Source organism: Mirounga leonina, unplaced genomic scaffold, assembly GCF_011800145.1.
Source record: "Mirounga leonina isolate KUSES-001 unplaced genomic scaffold, KU_Mleo_1.0 Mir_82, whole genome shotgun sequence".
Taxonomy (NCBI): domain Eukaryota; kingdom Metazoa; phylum Chordata; class Mammalia; order Carnivora; family Phocidae; genus Mirounga; species Mirounga leonina.
In genome coordinates this window covers 38,537,633-38,564,657 of record NW_023270825.1, presented here as the reverse complement: position 1 = coordinate 38,564,657, position 27,025 = coordinate 38,537,633, and the positions used below count along the sequence as shown (strand labels likewise).

General features: G+C 34.7%; 1 protein-coding gene across 3 annotated transcripts in view; it reads left to right on the top strand.

Moving 5' to 3' along the window:
- The window catches only part of MNAT1 (MNAT1 component of CDK activating kinase), a 201,635-nt gene that overhangs the window by 127,113 nt on the left and 47,497 nt on the right, over nt 1-27,025 (top strand). The gene's annotated exons all lie outside the window — the stretch shown is intronic.

Here is a 27,025-nt window from a genome sequence, read left to right as displayed (position 1 = left end):
AGTAGATCTTATTATTTTCTTTAGTTCTGTATTCTCTTAAGGTCCTGCATCTTCCAAACATGAAGCTAAGGAGATGTGAAACAAAACCTAAAACTCCTTTTGAGTTTGAGATAACAAATTTATCAAATAATTTGCCTAAGTGCTAAAATTGAAGCTTGAGATAGACAATATAGGGTTTCATGATGTAAAAAGTTATTAGTGATAAAGATGTTGGTTTCTTATCTCTTATTGGGTTAGCAAGAGCCAGAATTCTAGATCTGTAAAATAAGTTTTCTTAAAATCTTTACTTTTAGTGTTAGTGAAGACAAAGTATTTAAAATAGTATTCCTTTGTTACAGGGTTTTGCATTTTCTAATAGTTTTTTCATCAAAATTACATTTGAAAGATTATAGAAGTGGGCATGCATAATAACAATGCACAAGTGAAATGTGTGACAAACAGTGCAAAGGATAGGAAGAGGAAATAACTGTTGTTGTAATGTTCTTACAGTATGCATGAAGTGGTATAGTAGTGTCTGGAAATAGATTGTGGTAAGTTAAAGATATTTAATATAAGCCCTCTAGCAACTACTAAAAATGTGGAAAAAAAAGGGACAGTCAGTCAATAGCAGAGAAAAATAATGAAATCATAAAAAAATACTTCCTTAATGAAAAGGAGAACAGGAAGAGAGGGTTACAAAAATAAAGAAATGAAACAATTAAGAAACAAAATGGTAGTAGATTTAGTCTTAACTCTGTCTGTAATTTCATTGCATATAAATGTTCTAAACCAGCACCATCCAATACAACTTTCTGAAATGATAGAAATATTTTACGTCTATGCTGTCTGGCACAGTAGCCCTCAGCTTCATGTTTCTGCTGAGCACTTGAATGTGTCTAATGCAATTGAAAAACTCAGTTTTAAATTTTATTCAGTTTAGTTTAAATAACCATGTATGGTGAGTGGCTCCCATACTGGGTAGCACAGGTCTAAATATTCTAAATAATAAGCAGAGATTGCCAGATTGAATTAAAAACAAGATTTACTATATGTTTTCTATAAGGAACTGGCATTGTATAAAAAAAATATAGTTTCTCTGAGCTTTCCAAGTTTCTCTGTACTTCTTGGATCTATAATTTGTTGTTTTTATTTTGTAAATATCTCAACCATTATTTCTTCACAGATTTCTTTTTCATCAAAGAAAGTGTTTCTGATTTGCTATTTTTATATCTAGCATTTCCATATCACTTCTTTTTATAATTTTCATCTCTTTTCTGAAATTCCCTGTTTATATATGTTCTCTACCTTTTTTCCTAGATCTTTTAACTTATTAATCATGTTATTTTAAAGTGCCTTTTTGATATCCAACATCTCTGGGTCTGGTTCTGTTGATTATTTTATGTCATGATGATAGATTTATTTTTCTTGCTTTCTTGTGTTCATTATAATTATTGTTTGAGTATTGGATATTCTGTGTCACAGAAAGCAGAGACTGAGATTTATGCCCCAAAATATTTATGTCTTTTTCTTCTGTCAGGGCATTAGATAGGGAATTGAGTATTAAGTCTATAGTTTGATTTTAGTTTGGGTTTTGTTGTTGCTCCAGTTGTTGCTCAAAGGCTTCAACTTCTTCCAGATAGTCTATTGCTGCTTTGTGCCTAGTATGAGGCTTGGAGTGCTGGAGGGATCTTTTCAGTCTTGCTCCACTCTCAGCTTTCAGCAGCAGGCTCTGGCCGCCTGAGCCACATTAGGGTTCTCTCTTGGTGCTCCTCCCCAGCAATAGAGTGCTTTTTCCTCTTTACTTGGAATAAGTTTTGTGGTGGGAACAAGGGGATTTCTAAGTTCTCCTTAGTTCTCAACTTTAGCCTTATGAGATCTTGTGTGCTAGAACCTCAGGGTAGTGTTTTCTTGGTTTATCTATCTCTTCCGTGGAGGCAAACAATTTTTGCCTCTTATTTCAGAGTGCAGGTGGGTTTGCTAGTCCTCTCCCAGCCCTACAACTGAACTGTCTTATGTTGATAGCACGGGAAGTGTTGGCTATAAGACAGTTTTCTGTTCCTCCTGCCCCCCATCACTGCTTTGCATCATTATGTTAGCACAGGTAAGAATTGGTTTCATGCCTTTCCTCAGTGGTTGAAGGCTCTTGTCAGTATAGAGCTGAGGAGGGTGGCAGTAGGTTTTCTACTTCTCGCCCAGTGGCAGCCAACCTTTGCCTTTCCCAGCAGCTGAATCCTGGCTGGTTTTTTTTTTTTAAGTTCATTTCCTCTTGTATTTAGTGTTCTATATTGCCAATTTTTATTGGGTCTTTTCAATGGAATATCCCGCTTATCTTCCTCTTTTAATCTGCTATGATTGTGCTGCTGCTGTATATATGTGTGTGTATATTTAACTAACTCTATTAGAAATCTGTATAAAATAGATGTAGCTTGATTGCTTTTTTGCCCAACAATTTTGAGTAAATTGTTACATTTAATAAACTTTGGCACCTCTTCTGAATGTTGGACCCCTTTTTGGTTTCCTTTTGCCTTTACCATTATGATTTAGATTTTGAAATGTAGGGTAAGCGTCCTTTAGATAAGATATAACCATAGCATTTGTACTTTTCCCAAGTTTTTCATACCTGAAATCTTACTTGAAGCTAAGTAAAGGAGGCTGGATTACTTTTTTTTTTTTTTTCGGTGTTGTTGGGTGGGGGACTTTCATTAACCATTGAGTATTTAGAATACAGTTAGTTCCAGAATTTCTTTTTTCTTTTTCTAAGATTTTATTTATTTATTTGAGAGAACACACGTGTGTGCACACACACCTGGCCGGGGTGGGGGTGGGGACTTCCCGGCAGAGGGAGGGCGAAGCAGACTCCCCGCTGAGTGGCAGGGCTCCATCCCAGGACCTGGAGATCATGACCTGAGCCAAAGGCAGACACATAACTGACTGAACCACCTAGGTGCCCCCAGAATTTTTTGAAGTAGACTTTTGCTTCTCTTAACAAAGACTATACATATATTCTATATCCACAATAGTTACAAGGGCAAATTGTTCTGATTTCAAATAAATATGTATGTTTAAGTCAATAGACCTTGACTGTAACAGTTTCTTTTAGCCATCTGTGGCTAAGTAGTATAGGAATTTCTAGAGCATCAACAGTGATATCAGAACTGCTAAAGGAACAGTGACTTTTTCCTGATATAGAACTATTTATCTACCAACATAGAATTCATCCCACATCTCTTCAGCCTTCTACCTTGAGAAAGGGATTGAATTCTATACAGACAGCTTTAGTATTTGTAGCTGGGATCAGCTCAAGCAGTCTTTTTGGTGAGTTATAGCCTCATACTGAAACATTTGCTAAAATAAATTCTAAATTGATTTCTTATACTATTAGTTCATTTTCTCTTCTGGAATTATTATTTGAAGATAGCTATATGCTATCTTATTTTTTTCTTATTAAAGAAAACTTTATAAATCTAAGGATATATTTTTACCTAATCTAACTTTCAGAAACATTTAGAGAGAAACTGAAGAATTTGTTCTCTGAAGTGACTTTTCAAAGAATGATTTATATCCTCAAAGGTGCTGCTCTTAGGGTAAAAGGAATATAAATTTAAGTTGACTAAAGGTATAATAATTACACATCTGTCCTAAAATTTGTCCATGTCTTGCATCTAAATAAGCTCCATTTATCCCTTTATGGTGGGATCTCCCCCTTTCCCCAGTCCTCTAGCTTCTATTCCTCTCTCTTTTCCTATTACAACAAAATTTCTGTTTTATATTATGTTATCCTACAGAGGGAACAAATTCAATTTTTCTAGAGGCAAACAGAGAATAAATTAACTACCTTGTTTCTATTTTCTTATATCTTCTTTGTAATTTGTGTGACTTGGTGAAGTTAAGAATGGTACACTTTGCACTTTCACTTTAGCTAGTGCAAAAGTATGTGCAGGCACTTTCAGAATAATATTAATTATATATTTTGGGGAGGAGGTGATATAAGGTCTTAGGTGGCATTGTGTCTCCAAAGAACTACGTTTTTGTCCTTATATATAACTTTGAAAAAGGATGAAATCAAAAGTACATTTTCATGAAATTTTTGGTGTTTTTTACTAAGATCTTTTCTAAAGTTACTTAAACTTGAGAAGCAGAAGAAGAATAAATGAAAATTTTTCATTCAGGAGGGTATTATGAATGGATAATTATAGTTCACATTGCACTGGTAGTATTCTTCTGGTTTGCTCAAGGCAATATGTAAACATGTTTATTAATTCTGTGCCAGTGGGAGAAAGCATTGGGAAAACTTAACTGCTAATTGAAATTCCGTAAACAATGGCTTTCGTGGTTAGTCTAGTAGTTTCATTGATTGGCACTCTGAGACTATCTTTTTAGTAATCAACTGGATTTCTAGTTAATGTTTTACTACCTTCCACCCAAAGACGAGTTATTCCCTTAAATGATATAAATTATGAGTGCTTATCAATTTTGTTCATCAATTTCAAATTATTTAATCAGATATCTCTACTGTTTTAGGTAGATGGAAGTGATTTATTTAACATGAGCTTTTCATTTGTGAGCTTATTACAAAAATAAGGAAAGCCTGTTGTTTTATAAGATAAAATATGATCTTTAAGATCTCTTCTGTTAACGTAACTGATATGAGTGTGTGCTATCAGTTATGATAGCTTTATTTTTTACTTTTTAAAGATTTTATTTTTATTTTATTTTATTAAAAGATTTTATTTATTTGAGAGGGATAGAGGGAGAGGGAGAGAGAGAATCCCAAGCAGACTCCATGCTGACTGTGGAGTCCCATGTGGGACTTGATCTCACTACCCATGAGATCATGACCTGAGCTGAAATCAAGAGCTGGATGCTTAACTGACTGAACCACCCAGGCACCCCTAAAGATTTTTAAAGTAATCTCTACACCCAGTGTGGGGCTCGAACTTACAATCCCGAGATCAAGGGTTGCATGCTCTACTGACTGAGCGAACCAGGTGCCCCAAGTTATGAGAGCTTTCAAAAACAGATGTAAAGTTTGATGGTTTAATATCTTGAGTTCCTTCCTTACCAGATGCTAAGATTAGTTAGCTATTATTACATAATCAATAGTGAAAAAATTTGTGACAGTAATAGTATTGAATTGACTTAGTTAACTCTAAGAATAATTAGAAGATAGTTTTTTGTTTGATCTCTGTCAGCACCTATCAGTTTTGTTTTCTTGTGTAGCCATAGACTACCTTGATAAAACCAACCAACCAAAAGTTAACTAACCTGTTAACAAATCCATTACTGTTAGCAAAGCAATTAGAAGTGTTCATTCTTGAGGGAATTGTACAGGGTATAGTCCCCAAAATAGAAGATCCACCTTCACAGTAACCTTGGAGATGCTTTCATGACCTTTCTTTTGCTCTTAAGAACTGTTTTTCTTTTTTCCAATTGATAAATTAGAATTTTATATATCAAGAATTTGAGATAAGACATTGAACCTAGTCTATCAAATTTTTTGTTATAACACTCTGTCTCCCTTCTTAAGGACTTCCTCATTGTTGCCATAGAAGACTAATATATCATTCTGGTCGTGTCTCTTTCTTATTAATATCTTTCAATGGCTCATCATCACCTGTACAATCTGACCCCTATCTTTATAGTCATATAGCCTACCCCCTTATACTTGGTGTTTCTTAAGAACCTTATAGTGTCTCACATATTTTTGTGTTGTTGCTCATGCTGTTTCCTTTCCTTAGCATTTTCCTGTTGTCTTATATTTGTGGCACAGCCCACCCGGTAATTTCTTTTCCTCCCTATGCATGAGTTGTCTTTTTATTCCCCTTGTCTCCTTTTTTATTGGGATAGTATTGTTTTCCTTATTTATTTAAATGAGTCAGCTGTGTAGTAAGTCTATTAATCCTTAAGATTTTAAATTTTATTTTATTCTTTTTTTTTTTTAAAGATTTATTTATTTATTTATTTTAGAGAGAGAGTGGGGATGGGGGAGAGGCAGAAGGAGAGGGAGAGAATCCCAAGCCGACTCTGCACTGAGCACAGAGCCCAATGCAGGGCTCTATCCTATAACCCTGAGATCATGACCTGAGCTAAAACCAAGAGTCAGATGCTAACCGACTGTGCCACCCAGGTGCTCCTTATTTTTTTTATTCTTTTTAAAAAAGATTTACTTAATTATGAGAAGGAGAGAGGGAGTGCATGAGTGGGAGGGGCAGAGGGAGAGGGAGAGGGAGAGAGAATCTCAAGCCGACTCCGCACTGAGCACAGAGCCTGACGAGCGGGACTCCATCTCATGACCCCAAAACCATGACTTAAGCTGAAACCAAGAGTTGGGTGCTTAACTGATTGTGCCCACCCAGGTGCCCCTTAGTTTTTTATTCTTACATTGTTTATGATATGCAGTAGTTTTAATTCTGAGCAGTGGATGTATTGATGATGTTTTAATTTTCCATTGTTCTTCTACTAGGGAAGTCCTAAACCAACACAGAACTTTATATACATTTATATTCTAAATTTTGTGTAGCTTCAATATTTATATCTAATATGGCACTTAATCCACCTGGAATTTATTTTTTTTATAAGGAGCTATGAAAGAATCTATTTTTTCAAGATGGTGAATCAATTGGCCCAGACCAGTATATCCAGTAATACTTATTTTTTCTACTCATGTGTTTTATTAATATAATAAGACTTTTTCTCGACTGCCCTTTCTTTTCCATTAATCTATGTTTCAATTTTTTAACAGTATCACATAATTATTAATTTAAATTTATATGTTTTAATATTAATCTGTGCATTTATTTTCTATTGTTGTGTATCAAATTACCACAAATTTAAGTGGCTTAAAACAGCATCCATTTTTATCTCATTCATTTTCAGTGTTTGTGAGTCAGCAGTCAGGGCATGGGTTACCCAGATCCTTGTAACTCAGGTGTCACATGGTCATAATCAAAATGTCAGTAGGTGCTGTGGTTCCATGTAAGTGAGGCTTGGTGGTGGGGTGGGGGGAGTTGTCTTCCAAGCTTTTATATTATTGGCAGAATTAGGTTTTTTTTTTTTAATTTTTTTTAAAGGTTTTATTTATTTATTTATTGGAGAGCGAGCGAGAGAGAAATAGCATGAGAGAGGAGAGGGTCAGAGGGAGAAGCAGGCTCCCCGCTGAGCTGGGAGCCCGATGTAGGACTCGATCCCAGGACCCTGGGATCATGACCTGAGCCGAAGTCAGTCGCTTAACCAACTGAGCCACCCAGGCGCCCCTGGCAGAATTAGATTTTTTGCAGATGTAGAACTTATGGTAGCTTCCATCTTCAATGCCAGCAAGAGAAAACCACTTTGAATCTCTTACTTTTAAAGGTTACTTACCTGATTAAGTTTCGCCCACCTAGATAATTTCCCTTTTTATTAACTCACAGTCAACCAATTTGAGATCTTAATTACATCTGCAAAATCCCTTTTGCCATATAATCTCAGGAGTGAAATCTATCATATCGCCCCATGGGGAAGGGATTTTGCAAGGATGCACAGAAGGGAATCTTGGGGGCCACCTCAGAATTCTGCCTACCACAGATGTGACAAGTCTTCCTTTACTATTTATCTTTTTCAAAGTAGTTTTAGCATTTTTATACATTTATTCTTCCAAGTAAACTTTGTTGGCCAAAGCAGCAAATCACTGTACAGTTCTTTCAAGCTTTCTGTCCATTTGAAAAATTTCATAATAAAAGTGTTGTGAAACAGGTAATAAAAAAAACCAAAGCCCACCAACTACTTACCTAAGATATACCCATTCTTCTCACTCCTTAGATAATAACCAAGCACGACTCCTTTTGGAATTTTATTTGGAATTGCTTTAAACTTATAAACTGATTAGAAAAGAATGGGTATTTAAAATTTACTGAGTTTTCATATATCTCACTTAGAAATTAATTTTTTGTTATAGTTGTGATACTGTTATAAAATTATTTTCATTATGCTTTCTGATTCTTAAATTTATTTTTATTTTGTATCTAGCTGCTTTACTGAACTCTAATAATTTTCTTCTATTAGGTGAATATCTGGGTTTTATTTGGAAGTGAATCATCTGAAAAAAGTGAAGTTCTTCTTTTAAATATTCTATGTCTGACTTCAGTTTTATATTTTGTTGAATTTGGCTAGAACTTCTTGACCTGGTGTTATCTAATTCTGATAACTGCAGTTTCTTGTTTCTGATGCTTCAAGTGTTTCATCAGTGATTTTTCTTACCATTTTGGAGAAGCATTTTTTTTAAGTCACATTGAAGAAATTTCTGGTTTTTGATCAGGGTCTTTACCTGTTGACTTATACATGGATTGTCTAAGAATGGAGAAAAGGTGTTTGTTTTATCTTTGTTTTTGATGCGCTCCATCTAAGTTTATATGTTAGTTTTATGAAAAGTCTTAGGGATACTAGAAAATAAAAGAATATGGAAAAATTGAAAAGTCACAAAAAAGACTGCAATATGTATGTGTATATAATATATGACATATGTTATATTTTGTTGTAATTATGAACATATTACTAAATTAACTTTTTTTTCACTGGCCGTGACAGCAAAATGTCTTTAGTATCTGTTTTTCTTGGCACTTGAATTAGAAATCAGCTCACACATCTAACATGAACCTTTGTGCTTAAAGTTCTAGTCTGGCTCTAGTCTGGTAAGTTTTAAATCTTTTTTATGCAATCATGAAAAAAATATGTTTCTGCTTGAAGCAGTTGTCAAACAAGCTTCTTTCATCGGCAGTCAGACACAGGGCAGCTGAATGAAGCTGTTTAGTCTAGAGTAAATGCTCACGAGATTACAAGGTCACTGAGGAAATGTAATTATGCAGTTGATTCCAGAATGGTTTTTTGTAGTAAGAACTTTAAGACTATTAAATCATAATATTAATTAAAAATATATATATTCAAAAATTAATCTTAGAAAAGCAGCACTAAATAAGCCAAATTATTTAGTTTAAATAATAAAATTATAACTAAATTATTCCAATGAAATATAGTTTTAATTCAGATTTTTGCAGGACCCTAAAAAAAGTAAGTTCAGTTTACTATTGGAATTTGGTCAATTCTTCCCAAATCATTATAAAATACAGTAGACTGTGTGTGTGTATGTGTGTGTGTGTGTGTGTGTATGTGTATTCTCCATTGGGAAATGAAATCTTACAGTATTTAGCTCATGCTAATTGAGAAAATGGTTATTTAACAATTCCTTTACTTTTGTTATTCAATTATGGAGCACCTTCTGTACACCACTTAACTTTTCTAGGTACTGAGGAAACATCAGTGAGCAAAACAGAGAGAACATCTACTGGCATTCCACTGGGGTGAAGCCAACAATTAAAATACACTAATGAATACAGAAGGATAAAGGGATATGTAGTGATTGGAGGAGAGTGCTATTTTTACATAGGTACTGATAGGATCTTTTATAGGAAGATATTTGAACAGACATGAATTAAGCAAAGAAGCCAATCATGTGATATCATGGGGAGAGTCAGCATGAAGTGTAATTGCAAAGATCCTGAGGTAGGAATGTATATGAGGAGGAGAAAGTAGGCCAGTGTCTAGAGCAGAGTGAATTGGGGAATGGTAGGCGATGAGATCAGAGTGGTAGCAGGTTTTTAGGTAAGGAGACAGGCTCTCCCCAGTTAGATCATGTAAGATTTTTTAGGTAATGGCCAAGACTTGGGCTTTTACTTTGAAGGAGATGGGAAGTCATAAGAGAATTTTGAGCAGTGTGTCATATGACTTACATTTAGAAAGGTCAATTATAGGAGAATTGATAGAGTGAAAACAAGAAAACTTGCAGCTGTCCTGGTTAAGATGGTAGTGACTTATACTAAGACGGTAGCAGTGTAGTTGCTGAGAGAATGGTCAGAGTATGGATATAATTTTGATATAGAGACCAGAGAATTTTTGATGGATTAGATGTAGGGAGATATAAAAAAGTTTTTCCCAAAGTTTTTTATCTGAGCAACAGAGCTGCCATTTACTGTGATAAGGGAGATCAGGGGGAGGGGTTCTTTGAGGCAGCATAATCGTGCCAATTGCCTTAAGTTATTTATCAAATATCATTATTAAAAACCATTTCTAAAAAATGTTTCTAAAGAGAGTGCTGGAGTTGGAGAAAAACCTTAGAGATACTCTGTGCAACTCTCCTCTTTTGTAGGAAAATGAACTGTCTTGAGTCCATTACAGATAAGCGTCCAGAGAAGAAAACTCTTTGCTTATAGTCACATCTCTGGTTCATGCAAAGCTAGGACTAGATTTTTAGTCTCTTAGGCTACTTTTTCTCTGTTGTACCACATGCCTTTGCCATATACAGAGCTTTCAAAATCTGAATGAGCTTTATTTTTATTCTGCTTTTAGATTATTATAATTTTAGATAGTATTTTAAAGGCAGTGAGTTCAAGTTACATAGCAATTTTATTTATATTCTAAAAAGATTATTCTAAGTATAAGCCAAGTTCTCAGTTTTCATTCAGTGTTTTTTGTGCATGTGTGTGTGAGGAAAATAGGATTGGGTTGGGCAAAGTGACTCACAAGCTTTTGGGTTGGAGCATAGGTAAAGGTGACCTGATAGTGCAGGTGGGGCATCAGGAATAGTCTGTCCCAGGTGCGAACAATAAGGAATTGAATTGTCTGTAGAGAAATTAAAAATATAATAAAACCAGTTGAAAGTCAGTCTGTTTTTTATAGCCATGTACTAGCAGTTCTAAACAATGTCCGTTTTCAAATACTCCTTCCTTAAAAACATCTTTTGTTGGTCCAAGTTCTAAACAATTAATGTTACTTTTGAACTTCACAGTATATATGTAAACTTTCAATTAGTACATCTTTATTTTTTGTTTTTTTAATAATGCTGTATTGCACACAGGAGTTTATTCAGAGAACTCCCAGTTTTATAGTCAGCCCTACACTCCACCTCCCACTATCTCCAGTACCTATGCACTCAGCTATATTTAGCCTCATTCAAGAGTGAGTTTGTAAGGTTTTAGAATCCTTCTTTCTGGCAAAATTTTTATTTCCAACTCTCCTGTTGTACTATAAGTTCCAAAATTTAAGTATCAGATTTGGAGTAAACGTCAAATAGATAGATATAGCTCAGTGATTGTAAATATGAAGAAATAAAACTTAAGTTCTTGGAGCATTTATTTGTGTTTAAAAGCTTTCAATTGGGGTACATCTGAAAGGTGTTACTAGAATCAATCCTAAAGAAACAAAGACATTACAGTTTCTGGAATTTATTGTGAAATACTTTATGAAACTCTGTTGAAGTCATCCCTATCATTAAGGTATTTCCTAGCTATTTGGATATGTGTTGCTTCAGGAAAGAAACTGGAAATTAAAATTAACTAAACATATTCTTCATTGATTATGAGCAAAGAAACTTTTTAATTGAAGTATAATTAACATACAGTATCTTATTAGTTTCAGGTGTACATCATAGTGATTCAATATTTTTATACATTACAAAATGATCCCCATGATAAGTCTAGTTACCATCTCTTTCCCTACAAAGTTATTACAATATTATTGACTATATGGCCTGTTGTTATTCTCCTTTCATGATTATTACAGAAAATTTTGTTGTATAGAGGAGTAGGTATGGTAAAAAATGATCTGCTCTGGTTATTTAATATTCTAGGTGTGTAACTGACTGATAAGAGTAGGCCCTGAGAACAGGATCCTGTGTCACAGGTTTCTAGAACCAAAGCATTTTGTCAGTTTAGTCGTAAAAATGTATTGTCCATATTTGGTCTTATTGCTTTGAGGAGAATGTGATGACTTAGATTTTGCTTTATTTGAGGCAAATATTACTCAGACTGAGATTGTCTTTGCCAATAATTTATTTAAAACAGGTTTATTGTGGAAATTATAATTGATAGTATTTCACAAGTCTCTTAATAAGCCAATAAAGAAATATTCCAAATCAATGATAGATTAATTACGCTATTGTTTCAGGCAAAGGAGCAGTGAAAGAAATAAGGTCCAAATTTAGTTGAGGTGTACCTTTCTGTGAGTTGGTTCACAGAAGAGTCAGTCTTTCCAACTAAAATCTGGGTATCAGGGGCGCCTGGGTGGCTCAGTCAGTTAAAGGTCTGCCTTCGGCTCAGGTCATGATCCCAGGGTCCTGGAATCGAGCCCCATGTCATTGGGCTCCCTGCTCAACAGGAAGCCTGCTTCTCTCCCTCTCCCACTCCCCCTGCTTGTGTTCCCTCTCTCACTGTGTCTCTCTCTGTCAAATAAATAAAAATCTTAAAAAAAATAAATAAATGAAATAAAATCTGGGTATCAGCTGCTGGCTTAGGTCCCTTGCTGCTGGGACATGTAGCGAATGGGCAACGGCACTGGTGTTGGCAGGCAAGGTGGGCTGCTGTGAAGGTTATTACTCTAGGGACCATTTACACAGTTTGCACCACTGCCTACGAGGAGTAGCCTTGCCAAAGCAGGAACAGATGTCCCTTCCCTTCCTGGGAGTGCTGCATGGTTTAACGCCATTGCCAACCAAGAGAAGCCTGGTCATGGCAGGAGCAAGTGCCTCAAGATCTTTGAAGAGTTATTTAGATCAACAATGAGTAGCCTTGTCCAGACTGATCATTCCTCAGTAAGACCTCACAAACTCTTGGTATTTAAATGTTCATTACATCATAGCTGCTCTTCCATATGTTACTATCAGTAAGTCTCCAGCAGTGCCTGTCAACAGTTGAACTATTGAGTACTTAACCAACCACAACAGGTGTCAATGACAACATCCCAACACAGCTTCTTCAGTGTAAACAAATTCACCCTTAGATCAAAACAACTTAAGTCATAAACAAGTGGATTTGAAATCATAACAAACCAATGTACAACAGATTTGGAAAAAAAAAAAAAGTAATGGTCAGGAATTAGATCTTATTTAGGTTAAAAACTTGTGATTGTTGAATCTGGAAAACAAATGGCTATGCTTTTGGGGAACAGAATGAACATGGCTGATTAATCATTTTTTAGCTTATGAAAGAATTTTTTAAGGATTACTGTTTTTGAAAGGAAAATTGACAATAAGATGGTAAAATGTGGATCAGATGACCAGGCAGGATTGGGCTCTTCATGCTGAAATATTTCAGTGTGGGAAAAAATGCTGATTGGTTTTCTGTAGCTTTGCTGTTTACTTACTGAGAACAAGATGCTATTTTAGGTAATTTTTCAAAGCCAATGAATTGTCATTCTTAGATTCTGTATACCTCAATATAACTATTTTGACTCTGCCCAGCTTCTAAATCTTAGCTTTTTGTTGTTATATTTATCTGTATATTTCTAAATAACACAATTTTGCTGCAGTCTCTTAACATCCTAATGTGAGAAAGATTTAGCCCTCTAAAACTCCTTCCCTATCCTTATTTCAATTCCCCTGTCTTGTCTCAATAGAGTTATATCATGCTTTTTAAATTGAATCAGTATTCACTATTTCCATGGCGAGTATGTAAATACTATTTTCAGTTGAGCCACATATAATACAATGATTTTGTTTCTTTAGATTTCTCATGATGTTGCCTGTCCTCAGTTTTTTGTCTTTAGTTTTTTTCTTTGGACTTAATCAGCATCTTGCCTCATCAAACCCTAAAATCATCTTAACTTTTCTGGGGCCAATGGATATGAGAACAAAATAGAATATCACCATTTGTCAGCATCTTTCCTACCTCAGCAAGCCCTAATAAATATGGAAACAATAGAATAACCATTCATCACTTTCTTTTAACCTCCTTACTCAGTGTAGATGGCTCTTCAGTGCTGTTTTTGTTAACAACTTAGTCTTTCCTGCCCTCGTTTGCCTGTGGTACAGGCATGCAATCTATCTGCTTTGCTAATTCATGATGAGTAACATCTGGGTTTGTGGGATTGCTGCTTTCTAAGTCTTTAAAAAAGATTCTGCCAAGGAATGATGAGCTGTCTTTAGATTTAGAGAAAATTCGGTCAACCTTTAGGTTCAATTCAATTAATTGTTCATTTTTACATCATATCCTTCCTTCCAAATACCTTAGGATATGCACCAGCCTATAACATTTATACACTTAAAAACTGTAGCAAGTAAATTATGGTACACGAACATCAAAAATAAAGAAATGTTGACACACATTCTTTCAGCAAAATGACAGAGTTTTTGTCCTGTGTTATTTATTATGGAATGAAATCCATCCCGTTTAATGACTGAATGGATGGGGATATAATATTTCCTGGGGCACCTGGGTGGCACAGTCGGTTAAGCGTCCGACTCTTGGTTTTGGCTCAGGTTGTGATCTCAGGGTTGTGAGATCCAGCCCCGTATTGGGCTCTGCACTCAGTGCAGTCTGCTTGAGATTCTCCCTTTCCCTCTGCCCCTCCTGCTCATTCTCTCTCTCTCTCTAAAATAAATAAATGAATCTTTTTTTTTTAAAGAGAGAGAATATAATATTTCCTTTTTGTCCTTAAAAACATACCCTTGGGTGACTGCAGATGAGCATTAGGAATCTGTTTTGGGATGATGAAAGTGCTCTAAAACTGGATTGTGTTGATGACTTTACAACTCTGTAATTTGCTAAAAATGATTGAATTGTACAGTTAAGACTATATTGGTAACTCGCTGATTTTTGGGTTTGAGAAAATTACCTAGAATATTTTCATAATCCTCTTAAGACATGATGCAAAAAAAAAAATGTAATAATTTGAACAATGCAGTACAAAACTGAAGATTGATCTTATAGTTGTGATTTATTTAACTGTCATTCTCCAGTTGATTCCATCATTCTTTCATTCATTATTTTAGGGTTTTTTTTTTCTTTTTTTTTTAGAGTTGTGGGAATAATTGAAATAATCCCTAGGATGATAAAACAATAACGTACTTCTATATATAGTAAAAATAAGGTATTTAAAATAAACAGTTTGAGGGTGCCTGGGTGGCTCAGATGGTTAAGCGTCTGCCTTCGGCTCAGGTCATGATCCCAGGGTCCTGGGATCGAGTCCCGCATCGGGCTCCCTGCTCCTTGGGAGCCTACTTCTCCCTCTGCCTCTGCGTCTCTCTCTCTGACTTTCATGAATAAATAAATAAAACATTTAAAAATAAAATAAAATAAAATAAACAGTTTGACAAGCTTTGACATATGTGTACAATCAAGATACCTGTCATTCTCAAAAGATTGCTGGTGTCAGTTTGTAATTTCTCCTTCACACCTCTCAGGCAACCACCAAGGAAGTAGTCATACACTTTACTGAGCTGTATGAGTTCCTTCTATATTTTGGATATCTACCCCTTATTGGATATATGATTTACAAATATCTTCTGTTTAGTAGGTGGCCTTTTTGTTTTGTTGATGATTTCCTTTACTGTGGAGACGCTTTTTAGTTGACATAGTCCCATTTGTTATTTTTGCTTTTGTTGCCATTGCTTCTGGAGTCAGGTACAAAAAGATATTGCTAAGACCAGTGTCACAGAGCTTACCTATCACCTTATGTCCTCTTGTAGGAATTTTATGGTTTCTGGTCTTACAGTCAAGTCTTTAATCTATTTCGAGTTAATTTTTGGGTATGGCGTAAGGTAATGGTTCAGTTTTCATTCTTTTGCATTTGGCTTTCGATTTTGCCCATTTCTTTATTGGATTTGTTTTCTTACTGAGTTTTGAGAGTTTTGTATATATGCTGTATTCAAATTTTTATATATTCTACCTATCAGATATATGATTTGCAAATTTTCCTAGTCTGTGGCTTGTTTTTTTTTTTTAATCTCTTAAGTGTCTTTAAAACAGAAGCTTTAGTTTTGATGAAGTCTAGTTTACCAATTTTTTTTCTTGTATGGATCATGCTTTTGGTGTTATATCTAAGAAATTTTTGCCTAATCCAAGTTCAAAATAAATTTTCCTGCCTTTTTTTCTATAGGTTTTGTATTTTGAGGGGTTAACATTATTTATTTATTTATTTTTATTTATTTGACAGAGACCAGCGAGAGAGGGAACACAAGCAGGGGGAAGGGGAGAGGGAGAAGCAGGCTCCCCGCAGAGCAGGGAGCCCGATGCGGGGCTCGATCCCAGTACCCTGGGATCATGGCCTGAGCCGAAGGCAGATGCTTAACAACTGAGCCACCCAGGCGCCCCAAGGGGTTAACATTATTTAGATGTGTGACCTATTTCTAGTTCATTTTTGTATATGGTATATATGATTTGAAGGATTTTTTTTTGCACATGAATATTGAATTGTTTCCACACTGTTGAAAAGACTGTTACTTCTCCATTGAATTGACTTTTCACCTTTGTCAAAAATCAGTTGTCCATATATGTGTAGATTTATTTCTTAACTCCATTCTATTCCAGTGGTTTGTTGATCCTGATGCCAAAACTATATTGTCTTGATTGCTATAGCTTTATAACAAGTCTGAACATCAGTCCTCCAGTTTATTATTTTTTTTTACAAAGTTGTTTTGACTGTTCTAGGTTCTTTGCATTTTCCATGTAAATTTTAGGCTTTAGTTTGTCCCATTTCTACAAAAAAAGACCGCTGGGTTTTTGTTTTTTTTTTAAATAAACTTTTTGTTTTAGAACAGCTTTGGATTTATAGAAATATTGCAAAGATAATATAGAGAGTTTATACCCCATATGATTTTCCTACTATTAAATACACTTAACATTAGCATGATATATTTGTTATAATTAATGAACCAATATTGATAATTTTTATTAATTACTGTCTGTACTTCATTGTGATTTCCTTAGTTTTTACCTACTGTCGTTTCTGTGTTCTAGGATCTCATTTGGATACCACATTACACTTAGTAGTCATGTCTCTTTAGGCTCCTCTTAGCTGTGACAGTTTCTCAGACCTTCCTGTTTCTGAGGACCTTAACAGTTTTGAGTAGTGGTCAGGTATTTTGTAGAATGTCTTTCTATTGTAATATGTTTAATGTTTTTCTCATGATTCGACTAGTGTTATATGTTCTTTCAAGGAAGACTATAGAGGTAAAATGCCATTTTCATGACTTCAAATGAAGGGTACATGCTATCAATATGTCTTATTAGTGTTGGTGTTAACCATGATAACATGGCTGAGGTAGTGTTGTCAGGTTTCTCCTCTGTAAAGTTACTCTTATTCCCCCTTTCTTGTACTCCTTGGAAGAAAGTTACTATGCACTGACCATACTTAAAATGTGGGGAGTTATGCTTAACTTTCTTGAGGGTATTGTATCTACATAAATTTTTTGGAATTCTTCTGCATGGGAGATTTGACTCTTTTCTCCCATCTTTTTTATTCAATCTTTTCTTTTTTTCTATCACTAAGAACTTATGAATGTTTATTTTATACTTTGGATTATAATCCAGTTTTGGCCACTTGAGGTGTTTTTTTTTTTAATTTTAAAGATTTTATTTATTTATTTGACAGAGAGCGAGAGCAGGAACACAAGCAGGGGGAGTGGGAGTGGGAGAGGGAGAAGCAGGCTTCCCGCTGAGCTGGGAGCCCGATGTGGGGCTCGATCCCAGGACCCTGGGATCATGACCTGAGTCGATGGCAGACACGTAACGACTGAGCCACCCAGGCGCCCCAACTTGAGGTGTTTTAGTTGGCGCAAGTGCCCATTTGTCATTCCCACATCATTGTGTTGCCCCCTCCCCCCCTTTTTTTTAAGTACTTCTTTACTTTCTGGTACTACAAGATGCCTCAGGCTCATCACGTGTATTTCCTGACTCAGTTCTAGAATCAAACATTCTCCAAGAAGCCCTGGTCTCTTTCATTGGAGAGTAGTATTAGAAACTAATGTCTGTGCTGTAAGTATGCTTGTGTTACTGGGGTATCATTGCTTCTAAATTCTACTAGAAGTTTGACTGGGATTTATTGACTGGTCTATTCAATCAATAGATCAATTTGGAGTGAGTTGGCTCTATTTTAATAATAGAGACTTCTGATTCAGGCACAAGGCTTATTTTCCCATTTATTTTGGTCTTCTTTAATTTCTCCCATCTGTTTTAGTGTACATGTCTTGCATATATTTTGTAAGATTTGTCTCTATTTTATATATTTTTTTAAGTTTTTGTTTAAATTCCAGTTAGTTAACATATAGTGTAATACTAGTTTCAGGTGTACAGTATAGTGATTCAACATTTACAAAGAACACCCAGTGCTCATCACATTAAGTGAACTACTTAATCCCCATCAACTGATGAATGGATAAAGAAGATGTGGCATATATTATTTTAATGTTATTGTAAATGGTATGTAAATTTTTTTTTTCAATTTATAATTGCTTTCTTCTGGAATGAAGGTATAATTAAATTTTCTACGTTGATCTTAAAGCTTGCAACCTTGCAGAACTCACTTAGTTCTAGTAGTTTCTTGTGGAATCCACTGGATTTTTTTGTGTGTAAATAATCATGTCCTCTGAAAATTCATTTTCATTAGGAATATAAACATTTAGGATTGTTATAACCTCTTCATTTATTGCCTCTTTATCATTATGAAATTATTCTCTTTATTTCTGGTAATATTCTTTGCTGTGAAATCTAATTAATTTGATATTAAAATAGCCATTACAGCTTCCTTTTGACTAGTGTTACATGGTATGTTAACATGTAATAGGCTTTAATTGTTATTTTAAAATGAATAAATATTTTCTAATTTTTTAGTTTTAACTTTTTAAAAAGATTTATTTATTTGAGATAGGAGTGGAGGAAGCAGAAAGGGAGGGGGAGAGATTCCCAACCATGCTGTGCACTGAGTGCAGAGCCTGAAACGGGGCTCAGTCTCACAAACTTGAGATCGTGACCTGAGCTGAAACCCAGAGTCAGATGTTTGACCAACTGCACCACCCAGGTGCTCCATTTTAACTTTTAATGTAGAGAATATAGGTATGTATAACCTGCCTAAACAGAACCTCTTTAGGGGTCCTCAGTAATTTTTAAGAGTGTAAAGAGGTCCTAAGGTGAAAAAGTTTGAGAATCGCTGATCTGTTATATTTTTTTCATTAGATAAGCAACTTTTGTTGTAATCATCTGCTTGTTCATTCATTTGTTCATCAGATGTTCATTAAGCCCAATTTATTTTTAGGAAATAAAAGCATATAAGACATGGTTTTGGCCATCAAAGAACTCTTGATACAGAATCGAGGGATATGATGGTATGTGAATGAATAGGATACAATGCATTATGTGAGATATGTGCTCTCATAGTGTCACTGTGCCTGACACAGGGTGGTTAAGCAGCGTAGATTTAGTGTTAAATATACCTGACTTCGAATCCAAGCTCTGTACCTTAGCTATGAGAACTTAACCTCTCTGAACCTTACTTTTCTTAATTGTAAAATGGAGATGATAGTAGAATCTACCTCTCAGGATTGTTTTGATTATGAAGCTTAATTTATGGTACTTAAGGCTTAGTAATTTTAGTTCGTAGAAAACATTCAATAAACGTTAACTGTTATTGTTGTTTTGGTAGTAAAGGTTTTATGGAGCAAGGGAGAGGTATAGAGGGTTCATGGAGGTGGACACTTGTTGAAATGAGTCTAATTTTGGTTTACCAAGATTGTGGGCTAGTTAACATAGGCAAAAGGAATGCCCTGTAGTAGTTGGGATGATGTATTACCAGTAGGAATAATGTCTTCTGTTCCTCTGTTAATTTATCAAATATAGATGTAGTAATTTATCAAATATAGATGTAGTAATACAAAACTATTTAAGGTTTATTATCACATTAACCTTTTCGTGTAGAGATTAAGAGAACATTCTCTGGACCTACACTGCCTAAGTTTATTCAATACTGGGTTTTTCATTAATTAGTTTCCTGGGCAGTTTATTAATCTCTCTGTGCTTTGTTTCCTCATTTTCAAAATGAAGATAATATTACTGCCCATGTCATAGAGTTGGGAGGATTAAATGAGTTAGTAAATGATAAATCCTTATAATAATATCTGACACATGGTAAGTACTATATAAATGTTAGCTATTTGAATGATAAATGCTATCATTGGAGTTAACATTTGTTGCTGGGCATATTGCTAGTATGTAGTGAACTCTGTAAATATTGAACTTAAACTCATTTTTAAAGTTTAAGTTCAGCTTAACTTTGTTGATGGATTTTGTTTTTCTTTCTCATTATGATTAATTGCATTTTCAGGCTAAAGATACTTTAATATAAAAACACTTGTCAAATTATGTAGCGTAGGTCATTTAATTGTTCTGCATGATCTGTATCAATTTTTTTTTCAAAGTGAAGTTTTATTTTGAATCTTAGTACTGTATGAATTTCTACAATCTCTACACTTTATTAAGTATAATGATTTTTAAAGACCCATTAAGGATAATCATACCTTAGAGTTTGTTTTTATCCAAGTTTATAGGTAAATATTAAAATATATAATTTACACATATCATACCAGTGAGAATTATTTTCTAGTCAATGTTGTATAACAGAGGTAGTAATCAGGGAATGCTTGTTAAAGACTTAAACAGATAAGGAAGAAGTAAATGAGATAGATGACTGTGCTAGGAGGTTTTTGTCATTTATTTTTTGCTTGTATTTGTTCTAAAGAAGACTTAATGAAAAATGTTAAATGTTTTTAGAGGCAGCTTTGAGTTTTTTAAATAAGGACTTCAGTAATAAAATGTAGAGCTAAAATTAATCACTTAAATATTTATATTCACATTGGGGATAATATATCTGTGCCTTTATGAAGTGTGGGTCTTTAAAAACATCAGCAAGAAAAGAGTCTCTCTTTTAATTATATGTTGTCTAGTCCATTAATTGAAGGTACTGTAAAGTGTGTGATCACTTACTGATTCTTCATTTTTTGGGTGGGAACTCAGGATCACAGGCTTAGGATTCAGTTTAACTATTTTGAGGTGTGCCCTGAAAGATTTCATATTTTCTTAAAAACCAGTTTCAAGTAGAGATAACTTAATTTTCTTTAGATATGTAGAAATTGTATTTCCTTAAGAAAAGGAAAAATAATCTGGAGATTGAGTTGTTAGGAAATTATTAGACATGTGTAGCTTGGTGACTCTTTTAACCTTTCCAATGTAAAACATGTTGATTCTTGGGTTAAAGAACCCTCTAATTTATAGTTAACATGTTCCATGATTGTAACCTAGGTCTGTTTTCTTTTTCTGTCTTTTTATTAACTAAGATATAATTCATGCTTTTCATTTTTCTAAATCCTTCTGCCATGAATTTTCTAACTAAATTAAGTATCAAGCATAAGAAACATTAGATTTTATATAAGCTTTAGAAATTGTCATTCATTCTGTTTTCAGAAAAAATAGAGATTATAAAAATTTAAATTTGAAAGAAAATGTATACAATATGATCTGCTAAGACAGGTAAGCTTTTTGTATTCTAAGAATCTTCTCCAGTCATCTTGGAGTCATATGTAGCTTTCTTGAGAGCTTCCATTAAAATAAATAAGTCCATTAAGTTTTCTCCGTTATACAGTCAATGTATGTTCTTTATAGAAAAACTTAAAAAATGTAAGTAAATAGAAGAAAAATTGCCCGTGTTTCTGTGATTGAGTTTTTTTTTTTTCAATATGCAAATCATAATCCATCAGTGGTGTCTATCCTTGGGAAATAATTACTCAAATCTCCTATGCTGTTTTCTTAGCATTGTATCATCTAAATGTTGATTTCCTTCCTCCTGGTCTGGAAGAAGCCCATATCACCACTTTTCAGACAAATAGTCAACAAATGAAAACTAGATAGTTGGTTTTGCTGGTATAGACTCAAAATATATTTAAGCTTTGCTTCTATTAAAATTCAGTTATTTTAACATGATAAGAATGCCCAAAGTAGTCATTATTCCGATTCGAAGGTAATGTTGCAATGTTTTTTGTTGTTGTTGTTGTTGTTTCTCTGTATAACTGATTTTAAATGTAAAAACATAAATCCTAAAGAGTGGGAGTGGAAAAGCAGGGATGGTTTTCATTTGCTACAATTTCCTGTGAGACATGGCTCTAAACAAGGCCCATATTTACACAAGACAATATAGTTTTACATACAGTGGTGTATTCAGCACATTTTGAAATTCTTTAACCAGTCACCTGTATTTAATACTTTCATAGTAAATGTGTTTAATAATGCTAGGTGAAATTTGAAATAATTTTAAAATAATTTTACAGTAGAAACACCAGTTAAATCAACCTTTTGGTAATAAATGTCGGGAAAAAATTATTTTTGCTGCCCCTGCAAAATCAATTGTGTAACTGTTCTTTTTAAACTGACTTACATTACTAAATTCTAAACACTGCACTCCTGTAACTTGTCAGAAGCAAGTTTGGGTTAATAGATATTTTCAGTGATGTAATGGGAACTTTTGGCAGTGGGTCAGAATATAATGGACTGTGATTAATGTTTTAATAAGTACTTTTCTATTGCTCATGATGTAGAGGAGAAATAGTTTCCTGCTTGGATTGATAGGAGAATAGCAGGTGTGCATATACTGTTTTAAAAAAATGAGTTGGAATATTTTTCTTAGAATAACATAATTTTTTTTTTATGGTTAAACTTCATTATCATAGGAGATGCATATGTTTCCACAGAAGCCTGCAATTGATTTTGAAGAATATAATTAGGAGATAATTATGGATTGCCTAATTAAATCTTTTAATTTGTAGCCTTTGTTTTCTTATGAGGCTATAACTTGAAGTCTGTGTAGGTTGATGTTACTTCTTATTATAAGTTAAAGGAAATCAGGGATCTGCTTAAATCATAGGACATGTGAGTTCTATGCTTCTTTGTTTTTAAAACATTCACATTGTTCAGAAATCAGAAAAAAAATATTTAAACTTTGAAAGTTTTTCTCTTAAGGCCAGGAATTACAGATTGATAGTCAAATGGAATAGTGATCATGTGAGAATTCTCCATTGCAAAGGGCATGAGTTCAACTTATAAACTCAATAAAGTTCAGAAGTTTGGAAAGTTAAACCCAGGAGATTTTGTGTCAGCCTTGGAATTTGAGTAAGTGAAGACAAACCAGAAGAAATACTGGTGTGCCAGACTTGAGGGTTTGGTTTACAGTTTTCTGGTTCCTTCATTTTTCTTAGTTTAATTTTGGCAACTTACATGTATGGTTTTTCGTTGTAGGTAGAGCCCTAGGGCTCAGTAGATATGCTCCATTGGGGATAGTATTGTACCACTGCAGATACCCTCTGCCTTGTTTGTCTCTGAAATATATGTAAAATTGAACATTCCATATGTGCATTTTTCTGGGAGAAAGTTCATAATTGTCATCAGAGTCTCAAAGGGACCCTGATCCCAATAAGGAATCTGGAATAATGGTTCTCAAACTTTGGTATTCATCAGAATCAATAGGAACGTTTACCGAAACACAGTTTGCTGGGTCCTACCTCCAGGGTTTCTGATTTAATAGGACTGGATTGGGGCCCCAGAATTGTGATACCTTTTTTTTTCTTTTAATTATTTATTTTAGAGAGAAAGAGAGTGCGAGTGCATGCACACGCGCACACACACACGCAGGAGCAGGAGGAGGGTCAGAGGGAGAGAATCTCTAGCATACACCCCTCTGAGCATGGAGCCAGATGTGGGGCTGGATCTCATGACCTGGAGATCCTGACCTGAGCCCCTGAGATCATGACCTGAGCTGAAATTAAGAGTCAGATGCTTAACCAACTGAGCCACCCATGTGCCCCCAGAATTTTCATATCTATCAAGTTCCAAATGATGCTGATGCTGTTGATTAGGGAACCACACTTTGAGAACACACTGGTTTAGTGTTGGTAAATAGTCTTGTAGACCTTTTCCTATATTCATGTATAGTATATATTTTACAAAAACACGTAGGCTTGCTATGTTATTTTGTTACCTCTTTTAAGTTACTATGTTTTGATTATCTTTCCATATTTATCCATAGCATCATTTAAAGTATTCCATATCATAACTTGAGCAGTTGTATATTAGATGGAGATAGAGATAAATCTCACTGTGGAGATTTAGGTCATTTTTCGTTTGTTGTTTTTATAAATAGATTGTTGCTCAATTTTTGTGTCACATTCCTATTATTTCATTAGTAAAAATCCCTGGATTGAAGGATAGAAATGTTTCTAAGGCCCATCTGAGGGTAAATAACTTTTAACATCTGGCACGTGAACATTAATAAATATAATGACCACCACTTTAAAAGAGACAGAAGAAATATTAAAAGTAAAACAATAAAGCTTATTTCAGGAAACAAGTATTTTACATTTCCTTGGCTCAATAGTTTGCATCCTTTTTTTTTTTTAAAGGTTTTATTTATTTATTTGTCAGAGAGAGAGAGAGCAAGGAAGGGGAGCAGCAGGCAGAGGGAGAAGCAGGCACCCCGCTGAACAAGTAGCCCTATGCGGGACTCTATCCCAGGATCCGGGGATCATGACCTGAGCCAAAGGCAGACACTTAACCGACTGAGCCACCCAGGCGTCCCAATAGTTTGCATCTTTTTAATGATGAAAACTTCTTTGACCAGTAGATTTTTCTAAGTTAAAAACATTTATGTCAATATTTGTAACCATAATTTCTAGAGTAATAATAGTTTTTTTTTTTTAATTTAGGGAGATAGTAGCATTTTACTTTATTGGTATGTCACATATACATAGAACTTACAATTTACACAAAAAATTATATTATGAAGCTTCTGCCAGCACTGAAGAGCTGTTCAAATTCGGTGACTGTTTTTTAAAAAAAATATATTTCATGCCTTGAAAATAATAAAACTATGGTATAGATTATGGTGGGAAAGTACTTTTTTTCTATTTAGTGTTATAGTAAGAAAAATTAACATATTGTTTTTCAATATGAGAATTAAATGAAGTACAATAGCCACACCCCTCCTCACCCCAATCCACAGTCTTGCTTTCTGTGGTTTCAGTTACCTGAGATCATCCAAAGTCTGCATGTAGCTGATCTTCCTTCTGATTTATTATCAGAGGGTCAATAGTAGGTTAATGCTGTGGTACAATTCCTGTCATCTACCTCACTTCATCTCATCATGTAGGCATTTTATCTCATGTAATCAGAAGAAGAAGAGTGAGTATGGTACAGTAAGATATTTTGAGAGAGAGACCACATTGGCAAAACTTTTATTATAGTATATTACAATTGTTCTATTTTATTATTAGTTATTGTTGTTAATCTCTTAGTGTGCCTTAGTTTGTGCCTAAACACAAACTTTATCATATGTGTGTGTATATATAGGAAAAACATAGTACATATAGGATTTGGTATTATCTGTGGTTCCAGGCATCTACTGGGGGACTGGGGGGACTACTGTATTCATTCATCTAATTTTAAAATGAAGAAATAAGGATATATATTAAATCTCTTTGCTGTATTTTAAAGCCATCCTGGTAGACACCATCCCCACCCCCAGCTCTCAAAACAAAATGCTAAGTGCATAGAGAGAAAAATTATCTGACAGATGTTCCACAGATGTGATCACTGAAAGGTGTCCAACATTGTGGATATTGGGTAAAGCAAACCAGGAAATGGGTAAGGGAAAGAGTTAACAAGTAGGAGAAAAGTTGAAGCAGGTAGTAGATCAAATACAGTCTGTTCTGTTAAATCACCTGTTTCTAGAACACACACACTGTAACACAAATTAACTCGTATATGAATGTTAATAGGGGAATGATGTCTATAAAATATGAGAGTCATTTTGTTTCACACATGATTTTCTCCAGTAGATAATGTGTTACGTTACCTAGTAATAGTAGCTGAACTCAGATATTACAGATACATTAACATAGATGAATGCATGCAGCAAGCCACAGAAGAATGAATAGAGTACTGTACATGATGCCCATTCTAACCATGTTTTTCCTTTTGGCTTAGTTTTGCCATGCACTCTCTCTTGGAAGTGCTATTTTTGGAGTTCTTCCCAATTTTTGTGCATTTTGCCCTTGTTTTCATGACTTGGCGACCTTACCTTACCTTACCCCTTTCTTACAACTCTTTCCCATCAAATTACATTTACTTTTTCTTTATCCTAAAAGGTATATTTACTGTATTACCCATTTATTTGGAACTTAACCCACCTTTTAAAATAAACTATGCTAATACTTTTGGGAGGGTTATTAATGTTTTTGTTAGTGCTGTGATTATGAATTTTGCATAGGTTTTGTGTGAACTGCCTCAGTCCTGTTTTACCCGTAATTTTAGGGATGCATTTTGGCAGAATGTGAGGTCTTTCATGAGCACTTACGTTATCACAGAAACTCCAGCATAGAGGTATAGGCCTCTGGTTCACTGAGTCAGGGTAGGCTCAGTCAGAAATAATTCAGCACTTGGAATTGCTCAGTGTAAGAGATCTTTTAATGGAGTCTTTTTTAAAGATTTTGTTTATTTTAGAGAGTGTGCCTGAGCAAGTGAGTGAGGGGAGGGGCGGGGGGGGGGAGGGGCAAGCAGACTCCACACTGAACACCCAGCCTGTTGCGGGGCTCAATCCCAAGACCCTGAGATCATGACCTGAGCCAAAACCAAGAGTCTGATGAAACCAAGAGTTGGATGCTCAACCAACTGAGCCACGCAGGCTCCCCGATGGAGATTCAATCTTAATTGTAGACTTTAAACACAATGCTGTTCATTTTGGCTTTACTCTCTCTTTAGAAACCTCTAACATTCAAGAGATCTTCTCCAGTTATGAGATAAACTCACTACCTCAGAAATCACCCTTGTTCTCTCTACAGGGTAGTCAGTTTACATATTCAAAAAGAGAACCTTATCTTCCGACCTCATGTGGAGCTTTCTGAGATACAGTTTCTTTATCAGAGGGTATTTTTTGCCTGGCTGTGGGAAAGGCCCTCAGGCTGTTTTACTCACGTAGGCCCAGACATAAAGTTCTAGACATCATGTACTCTCTTATGATGCTTCACCCATTTGGTAAATTTTAGTATGCTGCCACCAAAGACTTAAAGTCACTAAAAAAAACCCCACAACGATTTGTTGACGTATAACTTACATACTGTAGAGATCACCCATTTTAAGTGTATGATTCAGTGAGTTTTGGTAAATTTACCAAGTTATGCAGCCATCACCACAAATAAGTCCTGATTCGTGTA